This window comes from Carlito syrichta, unplaced genomic scaffold, assembly GCF_000164805.1.
Source record: "Carlito syrichta isolate Samal-C Ts95f unplaced genomic scaffold, Tarsius_syrichta-2.0.1 Scaffold300018, whole genome shotgun sequence".
NCBI lineage: Eukaryota > Metazoa > Chordata > Mammalia > Primates > Tarsiidae > Carlito > Carlito syrichta.
The window spans coordinates 351,264-364,613 of NW_007244114.1; the positions used below are offsets into that span (position 1 = coordinate 351,264).

The window sequence follows — 13,350 nt, forward strand, 5'->3', positions numbered from 1 at the left end:
AGTCCTTTAATTTCTCTTGGACACTCCCTTGGATTTAGAACTGAACATAATGCTGTTAACCCTGTGACCCCAAGGTAGTAAGATATATTCACAGCATTCGAGAGAGTTAGGGCTGGAGTTGACTTCATCATGACGTACCCAGGACCTTTATTTTACAGAGGAGAAAGCTACAGCCCAGAGAAGTGTTGTGACTCATTCTGTGAGCTAAGAACTGTGCCCTGGCCAAGTAATGCTGCCATAAACAAAAATGAGTGATCCAAACATCATCTAAAATATGTGTTTTTGTTTATCCAGGATTTTACTGTAGACAGAGGCGGGGAAGGGCTGCATCTGAAAAATGCACCCAAACCCAACACTGATATAGTCCATAGTGGAGCAATATGCCTTCCAACTAATGCAATACATAGAGAATTAGTTAAGACTAATTCTCGCTGCTCTGAATTCACGTTCACAAAATATTTTGGGCCACTAGATTCTGAGGTTTCTTGATGGTAAAACAGAAGTTTTTTGGGAAATAATATAAATCCCTAGAGGTAGGTCTCCCATTGTAACCTCATATTCATTGCACATCAGGCATTTGTGGGTTTGGTAAATGTAAATCACTTTCCCCAGAGTGGGATGTCCCCTGTGTCTGCTCTTCTGCAAGGGTGACCCTATGGGTTCTGTCTGAAGGAGTCAATAGATCTCCTTACTCTGCTGTAAGATAACAAGCAGCAGATAGTTTCTCTTGTCTGATGAATGTTAGGTGATTTTAGTTAGTGTTGTTTCAAAAAAAGTCATGAGTGGGTATTTATGCCTCATGCACCACCAACCGTGAAGACTGGTCATATATAAGGAGTCAGATCATAGAATCTCATTCTTTATACAGTAGGTGGTTTGTCTTCAGATGCCCCCAGGGCCCCATTTTGTGCCCTTTCTTCTTCCAAGTGATCCCCCCTTCTCTCTTCTTCCTGTGATCAAGGTTCTGGTATGTTTTCTTATTCTTCCTTTCCTAACAAAGCTTCTCTCAGAAAGAATTTTTGTGAAAATGCTTTGGGGGCAATTTCTGACCTTTGCCCCTCTCTGCCCCTGGCTTTATTTAGGTCAACCCTTTTTATGCCCATATACTACAACAGCACTGCAACTGGTTTCACCGCCTTCACTGCTGTCCGATTTATCTTCCTAAAGTTCTCATCAGGTCACTTCCTTACCCAAATATATTCAGTAGCTCCTCATGTATACAGAATAGAGTCTAGAATTCTTTATCTATCATTCAAAATCTTGCATGATCTGGACTCAGAAGTTCTTTCCAGTCTCATCTCCTCCTCTCCCTTCACTGGCCAGCACATCCCTCAGAGTTCTTCCATGTTTTCCTTACACACCCCTCAACTTCCTGACTTCACACTCTCACTCTGCCTGGGATGTTTCTTCCCCAAATCCCATTTCCATTTGTCTAAGTCTTTCCCATCTGTAACAGTTAAGATTAGTTAGGAACAACAGAGATCAAAGATAATAGGCTTAACCAAGATCAGAGTTTATTTCCCATGATACAGATGTTTGGAGACCCAGGCTCTTTCCAGGTCATTGCTCCATCATCTAACACATCCATGCCAATGGTTCAAAATAGAGACTAAAGTTCCTTTCATCTTATCTATATTCCATGAATCAGGGTACAGAAGGGACCCAAAAAAGAGAGGAAAAGGGTACATATTAGCTGTCTTCTAGAGATGGTTCCTGGAAACTGCCACTTTTAGCAGTTTGGCTCTCTTGGAGCTTAGTCATGTGGTTCACATCTAGCAGCAAGGGAGGCTAGGAAATGTTTTTATTCTAGACCATATTCCTAGTTTAAAATTGGGATTTCTATTACTATAGAAGAAGAGAACTGATATTGGGAGACAACTGTCAATATCTGCTGCACCATGGTTCAGGGTTACTTATTCTATCTAACCTTTTCTTCCACACCCAACCTCCTCCATAAGCCTTTTTTCCATTTCCTAAACTCCTAGAATAGTTTATCTGACTTGCCATGTTGGCACATGATGCTTCCTACCCTCATATGACCACTTATTTCCTTTTTTTTTTTCCTGGTGACAAAAGCATCTTAATTGTCTCTCCTTCAAACGACCAAGAGATTCAAGAGAAATGGCAAGTCCTGTATTTACAAAACCTTTGAAAATCACACTAATAATCAGTGAATGCAAGCAAATGCACAGATCTGCATTTCCAACTTTTTCCACCATGATTCTACATCAAGGTAAAAAAAAGATTCTTTTGTACAAATCCAAGAAGGATGGAGAGAGAGGTGGCAGCACAACTGCCAAAGATGGTACACTGACTCATGCCTGAAGCTGGTGATAAGACACAGGGGAAGGTGAGCAGAGTCCTTGAGAGAGAACCCTGTCGTGAAGGGCTTAGTCGATGGTTGACCTCCGGTACCAAAACCGTGCTCTGAAGTCATCGCTGCACATCATGAATCCAGGGTTGGTGGGCGAGTGCACGATGCAGCGCACGATGTTGTTGTGCCCCAAGGAGAGCAGGTTTCTTCGCTCAGCCATCCTTGAGTCCTAGCAGCACAGACTGATTGTCCTTTCATCAGGCAGTAACACATAGTCCTTGGTGTGGTTAAACACGGCCTGTGTCCGATGCACCTGCCGTCCACTCAGACCCGCGCCCATGTATCTGACCAGTGTTCTTCCTGTTGATATTTCCCAAAGTTTAGCTACAGAGTCTTTTCCACTTGAGAGAATATATTTAGAATTTTTGGAAAAAATTGCAGAACAAACTCTAGCACCGTCATGTGCTTTCTCAAAAGTTGTGAAGCATCGATTTGAAACACCATCCCATAATTTGATGCAGCCGTCCTTGCTTTCAGTTACATACATATTGGCACCAGGATTGTAATTCATGGAACATATTGCATCAGGGTGTTGATCTTGAGGATTGCAAGAGGCAAAACACTGAAAGGTGTTGATGTCATAAAGGTGAAGAGTAGGATGCTGAGTTCCAACAAGTATAAAGTCTCCAGAAGGATGAAAAGAGACGGAGCGTAGCATTTCAGCCTCCAGGATATATTTGAAGGCTCTTTCTGTGGATGGTTTGGAATAATCAAATAATTTAAGAGTATAATCCCTTGACCCAGAAGCCAGGATCTGTTCTGTTGGGTGGAGAGCGAGACATATGACTTCATCCACGTGGTCATAAAGAGTTTGAATCACTGGGTGGTTTTCCATATTCTGTTGTGCAGTCTCATTCATCATGACCTCTGCTGGCATGGTACTTTTGGCCAACATTCTCTCTGGGTCAAGTATCTTTATGGAAGCATCAGCTGACCCAGTAGCTATTAACTGCCCATCTCTACTATAGGTAGCCACACAACATAGTCCTTTATGGGACGTGACATAGTACATTTCATACTCGGAAGCCTCTGGGGACATTGTCTGTACATCTGCATCAAACTCCAGGTCAATCCTTGTGCCAGGGGCAACTGTATCTGAATGACCAATTGCATACTGAACTGCAGTATCATCACTTTTCATTCCTAGTTTGATGAGATGCAGGAGCTGCTTGGAGGGTGCACAGTCAGACTGTGGCTTAATTTCATTGATAAGGCCATTAGCAATGCTGATGTAGCCATCGTAGAGCAACTGGCTAATGATCAGCTTGTAGAGCTGCTGGCGGTCCTTCAAGCCCACTTTGGTTCTGTACATCTTGAAGAAGAGGAAGACACTCTCCTGTGAGCAGCTGGTCCTGCCCTCTCGGTCTCCCGCTCCCTTATTTTCTTTTATTATGTCCTATGACATGGATCCTTGTGGTGGTCCCATGTGGATTAGTCTTTGCCACGGATCCCATGTGGTCATCTGTATGGCAGGACTCTGTACTTAAATTCTTAATTTATCTGAATTTCTCCCATCCTCATCCTGAGGGCCTACAATGGTCCACAGTTTCCTGGCTCTTGGCAAAATTTCATTCTGATCCATTGTCTATGAGCATTCTTAATAGCATAGATCTAATTTTACTTTCAGATTCTCTCTCTCTCTCTCTCTCTCTCTCTCTCTGAGCTCTGATATATGTCTATGTGTTGCACTGGGGGATAGATTTGAGTAACGCCTGTACAGATGTGCCCTTCCTTCCAATGCTTGGAAGGGACTTTATTATACCTGGCTCCTCATGCCTTAGAATGGGCACCCTCGCCAGAGGCCCTTCAGGCTCTTGTGAAAATACTCTCGCCAAGGTCTACCCCATCCCTCTTACACAGACATGTCTGGATTCCATTTTAGGCTCGTAAGCAGTTACATAATCATAAGCTGTTACATAAATAATCAAAGACTGTTATATAAACAATACCCTAAGCCTCTAGTGCTGTGCATATACACAGTGTGATAAACATTTGAGGGTAATTACTCTTCCTATTTACCAATTATCTGGATCATTTGGTCAGGCTTAATGCATACCAGTTTTTGAAATGCAAGTGGATATAGAATCTCAGTCGAATATACATCTAATGACAGTGGAGGAGATCTGTCATAAGCAAGTAAATAGGAACCTTGTCATGTGAAGAGGAAGCAAGGGGAACTGGTGAGAGGCAGGCAGAAAAGTCTTTTCTGTCTTCAAACAAAAATGATTTCCAGAGTCTCTTAGGTCTCATGAATGATAAAAAAGAAAAAGAAAAGTGACAAATTTTTGTCTAGACCCAAACATAAGAGGTTTCCAATGTGATCAGAAAGAAGGACATTTGGTTTCACCCTTTAGACTTTAGGCAAAAAGAAGCATCTTTGCTACAAGACTAGACATGTCTTGGAACTTGAACAAAGAAGGATTTTTTTAAAAATAGTCAATAGCATCCTCTATTCTGTACATCAGTTCTTAGCCTCACAACTTAAGGGTAAGACCCTCATTTTACAGATGAGGAAACTGAAGGCCAGAGAACATAACTGGATTTACCCTGGACAAATAAACCTAGATTTTAGATTTGAGGTCAAATCTATCTGACTACAGAGCCAGTGAGGTTTCTGTTCCTGCATAACCATTTGGGTATTTGAATAAATCCCTTGTAAACAAGGAAGAGCCTTCTGGAATGCACTCAGATAGGCTGAGTAAGAGCTGGTGGGCAACACTAGAGAGAGGCCACTGGGGCGAAATGGTCTACTTGTTGAGTGATGAACACCAAGGGTAGGTTTGAGCGGAAACCTCGAGATCTGACATCAGGAGGCTGTAGAGAGGTTTGCATTAGTAAGTTGGTTTCTAACTCTCCACCGACTCCAAGATTAAACCAAAAGTTCTTCAGCCAAAACGAAAGCAAGTTGCTCATGAAGAATGTAGGTGGGAGAGTGGACCTAAAAAGTCAAGGAAGATTTCACACCAGTGAATGTCCCTAAAACCTCTGAAATATACCCTTAAAAGTGATTGAGATTGTAAATTTTATGTTATGTGCATTTTATCACCATAAAAAGTCAGTAAAAGAAAAGTGATGACTGGGCTCGGTGGCTCAGTCTGTAATCCCACGCTTTGGGAGGCAGAGGTGAGTGGATTGCCTGAGCCCGTGGGTTCGAGATCCACCTGGGCAACTTGGCGAGCCCTCATCTCTACAATAAATCAAAAAATTAGACGAGCGTGGTAGCGTGCGCCTGTAGTTCCAGCTACTTGGAAGGCTGAAGCGGAAGGATCGCCAGAGCTCAGCAGGAAGAGGCCGCGGTGGCCGGGAGCGTGCCACTGCACTCCAGTCTGGGCGACAGAGTGAGACACCAACTCAAAAAAAAAAAAAAGAAACGTGACAAATTTTTGTCTAGACCCAAACATAAGAGGCTTCCAATGTGATCAGAAAGAAGGACATTTGGTTTTACCCTTTAGACTCTAGGCAAAAAGAAGCATCTTTGCTACAAGACTAGATATGTCTTGGAACTTGAACAAAGAAGAATTTTTTTTTAATAGTCAATAGCATTCTCTACCCATCCACTGAGCTCATGGATCTAGCTCTGTGATATCTGGCTACCCTGAGTCCCACTTGCCTTGTAAGTCAAAGGTTGGTCCATCAGGCCTTTAGTTATATTATTAAAAACAACAGCTAGCATTTCTTAAGTGCTTACTACCTGTGAGGAGGCACCCTGATAAGACTTGTGCTTGCCTGACTCAGGCTGAAGCGCTCAGGGTTAGCATTACAGAGGAGACAGTTGGGCTTCTAAGAAAGCGTGGGTAAGGATGGCGAAGAGAGGGCCCTGGGGAGGCTGTAAGCCTGATCATTGACGGGGGGGTGACATGCTGCCTTTCTGGATAGTCTCTGAATGTGAGTGAACTGTATATTCAGTGCTCTCGTTAGTTGGAGACTGATAACAGATCAAGAAATCATTTAGACAGTATGAGTTTTCTGTTTAAAGTCAAGTTCATTTTTTGGCTAGGATTCCTTCAAATAATTCAAAGAACTGGGACTTTGCTTTCATAAATCTCGTGTTCTTACCTGCCAAAAATATTTGCATTTATGAACAGCGGTCATGTCCTTGGAGAGCAAATAAGCAGAGTTACAGGAATAGACAAGCATTTGCCTTGGTCATGAGAAGGGCTTTTTTGGTTTGTGTTTTTTTCCCCACTTCCATCCCACCTATCCTAGCCTCTCATTGCTGGACCCTTCGGTTATAGTCAAAGGTTTTCTTTCCTGGACTGCCTACTATCAGCTTCTCCAGATCTCAACCTAGACATTCAGGTGCAGGAATGTCTTCCTCAAATGCTATTTCCATCATTAACTTTTCTTGTTTAGAAGCCCAGTATTTTCACCCTCAGATCCCACTTCACCCTCCTCTCTCATTCCTGCCCATCTCTTACTGTGCCCATTAGCACCAGCCAAGCCCATCTCATTAACAACCACCACAGACAACTGGTCTTTTCTGGCATCTGTCTTTTGTCATGAGTCATTTCCCCCATTATAAAACCTCCTCCCTCTTCGTCAATTCAGGCCACCACCTCCTGCAGGCCCCAGCTCACGCCATTAGGAAATGGTCCAAAATAGCTATTTGAGTATTGGTTTGTTGTGCCCAGTGTTGTTCAGTCCAGAGACCTTCAGTCTCACCATCTCCAGAAGGAAAAATGTCTGGTTTCCTCTCAGCACAGGATCACCTGGCTGTGCAGATGAAGGAAGAAATTGGGAGGGGTGTATCAAGGGTTCTAATTTCTTCTTAAACAGCTTTTCAAGAGATATTCTCTATTTTGATCTCCACTTCTAGAGGCACGTGGTGCCGTCATTCCTGAGTCTTTGGAAGGCTCTGCAGTATAAATTGAACAGCTTTTCGTTTTCACTTGTGGTTAACAGTGAGTTTTCCACATCTGCTAAATCAGTTACTATTCATTCGTATGCTTTCTACCTTCCAAAACACTGCTGCAACTGACTCCTCCCTCATTTTCTTCATCTGCACAGTTTTCTGCCTTTTTTTTTCCTTTAACCCCTCTGTTTTAGATTGACAGAGTTTCATGACCCTGCCTTCCTGAACTAAGAATCCCAAGAGGCCATTTGTCCCTTGCTCTTTCTCCCTTGAATGTATCTGTCCTCCTCATCTATATGATAGACCTTTGGTCACTGTGTCTGCCACTTTGGAATGCGACTCCTGAGACAGACACAGAAATGGATATTTAACTGATTCCCTGAGCAGCCTTTGTTGGGGGGGGTGGAATTGGTCACATGGGAGCTGTCCCTGGGCCATGTAAGTAACTGAGCTTCCTCTGATGTCTTATTCTGAAGGCTGTGTTGGGGAAAGCCCTAGAGAGAAACCAGTGTCCTTTCACTGCTTCCCACATGGTTAAGTTGTAGAGTGAGCTGAGCTATGTTCTCTGTCACATCATGTGTTTCCCCTCGGGTCTGAAGGCCCCTACTGGAATGTGGAAGCACAGTGTCAATAAAGCAAACACAGCCATCAGCCAAGATGTTCTCATTTCCCTGGGGGAAAACAGAAGATGCCTTGGGTTATAACAGACACACAGCAAAAAAGTGCTGTGGAACTCCCCTGACTGATAACACCCTGGTATGGCAGCTATTTCTGAACAATGAGGCGTAGCCGAGCTCCATCCCTGAGCTCCTGACATCCTCCACACTCCTAACCTAACCAGCCAGGCGCCCCCTAGGGAGACAAGGAAGAACCGACCCAAGTTGATGGGTTCTTCCTTCCTTCCTCCATGTATGGTTGCAGTTACTGATATTGGTGGACAGTTTGGGTCTTAATTCAAATAATCAGAGCTGCAGACCTCAGCTTTAATTAGATTTATTAGAGTGAGGGAAGCATCCTAAAAGCCAGATCTAAGAAAGCAGAAACAGGTGACTGTCATCAGATAGGAGTCCATGATCTATCTGCTCTCTCTCTCTCTTTTTTTTTTGATCAGGGACTCGCTCTGTCACCCAGGCTAGAGTGCAGTGACACAGTCATGAGTCACTGCAGCCTCAACCTCCTGAAGTCATATGATTCTTCTACCTCAGCCTCTTGAGTAGCTGGGACTACAGGTGTGCACCACCATGCCTGGCTAATTTTTTTATTTTTATTTTTGGTAGAGATGAGGTCTTATTATGTTGCCCACGCTGGTCTCAAACTCCTGGACTCAAGCAATCCTCTTACCTTGGCCTCCAAAAAATACTGGGATTACAGGTGTAACCCGTCCCCATTTTCTCTTTTGGTAAGAATAAATCAAGTCCCTCCTCTGTGCAAATCCTGTGTTAGATGCTGTGGGTACAAGGAAAGCAAGGAGTTTAGAATCTATGGAAGATGCAACCAGGTAAATGGGTATCCTCTGTGTGGTGAATGTTATGCCAGGGTGGTAAAGACAAGTACAAAAGGACTTCACAAAGTTTGTGGAAAAATGAAATTAAAAGATAAAAGTTAACTTTATTTCTTAGCATAATCTCCATCAAGTTTAAGATATTTTTGTAAGCAATGATACCAGCCATGTAGCCCATCTCTAAAGAAATGAGAGTCCTAGAAATTTAGCCATGTATATGCAATCTTTTTTTACATTGTTAACTGAAGAAAAACAGTGTCCTTTACAGATTTTTTTAATAGGTAGGAAAAAAAATAAGTCAGAAGGAGCCAAATCAGAACTGTAAAGTGCTTGTCTAATGATTTCCCATCAAAATTCTCACAAAATTGCCCTTATTTGATGAGAGGAATAAGCAGGAACATTGTGGAAGAACTCCCTGGTGAAGTATTCATTCACAAAGCTAAAGCTTTGGTTAACTTTCTCAAAACACTCTTTTTTTTTCTTTTGAGTTGGAGTCTCACTCTGTCGCCCAGACTGGAGTGCAGTGGCCACTCCCGGCCACCGCAGCCTCGACCTACTGGGCTCTGGCGATCCTACCACCTCAGCCTTCCAAGTAGTTGGAATTGCAGGCATGCGCTACCACACCCGGCTGATTTTTTGGTTTGTTATAGAGATGAGGTCTCGCTGCCCAGACGGGTCTCGAACCCGCAGGCTCAGGCAATCCACTCACCTCAGCCTCACAAAGGCACGTGATTACAGGCTGAGCCACCGAACCCGGCTCAAAACACTTACAATAAGCAGATTTTTTTTTCCTTTTTTTGACCCTCCAGAAAGTCAACAAGTAAAATGCCTTAAGTATCCCCCAAAACTATTGCCATGACATTTGCTCTTGGCCAATCCACTTTTGCTTTTATCTAGACCACTTCCATCTCTTGGCAGCCATTGCTTTGATTGTGCTTTTTCTTCAAGATCACAGAGGTAGAGCCATGTTTCATCTTCTGTTACAATTCTTGGGAGAAATGCTTTAGCATCTTGATCCCACTTATCTAAAGTTTCCATTGAAAACTCTGCTGTTATCTGCAACTGACCTATGCACAATGGTTTTAACACCTACTGAGTGGAAATTGCTCCATTTTAATTTTTCAGTCAGAATTGTGTAATCTGAACCATTGAAATATCTACAGCTATTGTTTCTGCTGCTAATTGTTGGTCCTCTCCAATTAGGGCATGAAAAAGAAATATTTCATTGAAAATTGATGTGGAAGGACTGACGGCCCCTGCAGACTTTTATCTTTAACATTGTCTCATCCCTCCTCAAAATAAGTTATCCATTTGTACACAGATGATTTCTATCAGGCATTGTCCCATAAGCATTTTGAAAACCATCAATGATTTCACCATCCTTTTACCCAAGCTTCACCATAAATTTGATGTTTATTCTTGCTTCAGTTTTAGTAGAATTCATACTGCTCTGATAGGGGCTGTTTTCAAACTGAAGTCTTATTCTTCTTAGTGACTCAAACTGTATCCTATTCAGACATGTTATAGGGCAAGTTCTTACAAGCTGATTTTGGTGCAAAAAATTTATGAAATTCAGGCACAGTTTTTCCATAACATACATTTTCTATGAGTTTTTTGAAGACCCCTGCTGTGTGATTCCATTCTAAGGATCAAGGATTACTCCAGTAGAAGGTGGCATCTTATGGGAATGATGAGTGTGATTTAGACAAGCAAAGGAGAAGGAAGAAGCCCGAATTGAGCATAGAACTCTAACATCACTCCATGTGGCCCACTAGAGGGTTAATGTGGTAGAATGATAGGAGGTGAGAGGAGCCAGGGATTGCACAGGTTTAGAAGTCAATGAAGAGTTTGGACTTGGGCCAAAAAAAAGATGAAGAGCCACCAGAAAGTTCTAAGCAGGAGGATAATTTATAGTTTGGAAAAAGTCTCTGATTGCTGAGTGCATAACAAATCATAGGGAGAAGGGCCTAGGTCATGGCAGGAAGACTAGATCCAGCAATGGTCCAATGGAGAAAAGACCATGGCTTACACATGGGAGTGCTGTGGAGCTGGACTCTGAAATCTTCAGAAAGAAGAATCATGGGATTTGATGATGGATTCAGTCAGGGGGATGAAGTTCAGAGAGGAGGCTGGATGGTGGTCACGTTTCTGGTTGGGCATCTGTGTGGTGACATCTACCAAGACAAGGAATCCCAGAAGCAGTTCAACAGGATTTGTTCTATTACTTTTAAAAAGCAGCAATGTAAACTGAAGATGCCTCTTCCTGGGAACTCCAGTCCAAGAAACTGAGGAAAGGGCCAGCAACACCCTGAACTCATCATCCCTTCTTGGCACCTCCCTCTGCCAATTCACTGTCCAGCTCCTCACCTCGTCCCTATCATTGGACTTCACGTGCAACAAATAGCCAAGAAAACTCCTTGGGCTGAGTTCCATAGCATCCCAAACCTAGGCCCAGCTGTACAGGTGTTACTCTCTACCCCACAACCCCTCACTTTCCTGTACTGACACACAAGAATATCTCAGGCACCACAGCAGCCTGCAAACCCACCGTGGCCCCCTCACCTCTGAGACATGGGTGATACTGTCTCCTCTGCCTGGAGCTCAGCTCCCAGCCCACCCTCTATCCTCAGGCCCTTGCTCAAAGCCTGCCCGATACCTAGGTCTTCTGAGATGCCTCTTATAGCTGGAGGTAGAACAGTGACTGGTGTGTCAGCCTGAACTTCGTCTCTTGTGCTCCTCTGTTCAATCACACAGAGATAGGTAAGCAACAAGGTGTGAACCATCCTTCCACCATACACAGATAATCACCTGGTTATCTTGGCCCACAAGGTTCAGACTCTCAGAAATGGGAGTGTCTGCTTAAAAGTGCTGAGCTGAACTAAACCCAGAGAAGGATACTGGACTGATTCAGACACAGTCTCTATCAGCCAGGAGGAACAAGCACTCACCTATCTCACTACAGTTTAAAGTTGATTGTGATCAGTGCTGTCATGTGGTGATTTGTGTCCCCTACCCCCAAATTCACATATCAAAGCCCTAATTTCCAGTACCTCAGAATGTGACTGCATTTGGAGATAGGGTCCTTACAATGGTAATTAAGTTAAAATGAGGTCATGTGGGTGGGTGCTAATTCAATATGACTAATGTCTCTACAAGAAGAGGAGATTAGGACAGAGACACACACAGAGGGAAGACCATGTAAGGATACAGAGAGAAGAGGCCTTCTACAAGCTAACATGTTAATCTTGAACTTCTAGTCTCCAGACTGCTAGAAAATAAATTACTCAGCTTCCCAGGCTGTGGTATTTTGTATGGTACCCCTAGCAGACTAACACAAGTGCTGCGACAGAGACACCCAAAATGTGTTACAGGGATACAGAGGAAAGAGAGATCAGTCCTGAGAAAGAAGCAAGTCAGCACAGGAGGCTCCAGAATGGACTGACTAGATTCAAACTTCCCTGATCTGCCACTTCTCTGAGAGAGTCTCCACCAGGTATGGTGGTTGCAAGGATTAACAAGATAAAGAGGGGATAACCTGGATCAGAGAGTAAGGTACAGTAAAAGCAGCTATTGCTTTACTAGTTATCTTGTAGGAATCCCATGTCACATAAACTGAGAGCACAGGGACAGAGGGGATGGTAGGGAGTGTTGGTGGAGCAAAGGGCCTGTTCAGCATGGGGAACCCCTTGAGTCAGAGCTTGCAGTTGGGCTGGACCGGGTCCAGGAAAGGCAATTCCCCTGGAGTGGAGGGGTCAGTGGGGAGGGAAGCCTGGGTAGGAAATAGGGGTGATGGCAAGGGGAAACAGGACTATCTAGGTCTTCTGAGCTAGACTTCTGTTTCCAGGGAAAGAGAAATCATTAAAGGTTTGTAAAGCAAGGAAGTGGCAAGCAGGAAAGGGAATCCCAACAAGCTGCTAGAAACAGAATTGGGATGAAGAAAGAAGAAAAACAGAGAGTGATGCAGACAAGAGGCCAGTGAGTAATTTCAGCTCTTCTATTTGCTCATCTGAAATATTTATTTCAATGTTTGCATGCATAAACAATGCAGGAGCCCAGATGCAGTCACTCCTCTCCAGTTCTTAAAAGATGTGAAAGAGTTCCTGGAAGAGACAGTTAATGCCTTTGCTCCCCTGCCCTGAAATTGATTTCTGAGAAGCAGGTCCCTGTATTTGTGAGCTGGCTGCCGGTACGATTTCTCAGGCCTGACTCCTCAGCCCATGGCACCTCTTGGGTATGGGTATGTGATGAGACACAGGAGCTCCGATTTCAAAGAGAAAACAGTCCCTAAGGAATTCAACTGGGAGGTGACTAATGAATAAATAAAGTAGTGTATATTGCACTCTGGTCCATTTATCAATGCTTTACTGTTTAACCTTTAATCAGGACGTGTGAGGAAGACCCTGCCTTTCTATAGGAATAGAAACTGCTAGGGCCAAACCGTCACAGTCTTCCTAGTTTCCCCACATTATCTGGGTAGCAGAAAAGTGGAAAGTTGTCAGTAAGTTGGCTATTTATTTAGTTCAACTCTCCTATTTTACAGATGAGGAAACTGGAGCTCAGAGAAGGGATTCACTCAAAGCCTTCTGGGTTTGTTAGTGCCATAGATGACATTGGAACTCAGAT

The 13,350-nt window shown here is 43.5% G+C and overlaps 1 pseudogene across 1 annotated transcript; it reads right to left on the reverse strand.

Moving 5' to 3' along the window:
• Positions 1–2,390: 2,390 nt before the first annotated feature.
• LOC103256981 lies at positions 2,391–3,745 on the reverse strand (annotated as a pseudogene). Its single transcript, XR_002481789.1, has one exon. The product of XR_002481789.1 is annotated as a cleavage stimulation factor subunit 1 pseudogene (transcript).
• Between the last annotated feature and the right edge of the window lie 9,605 nt (positions 3,746–13,350).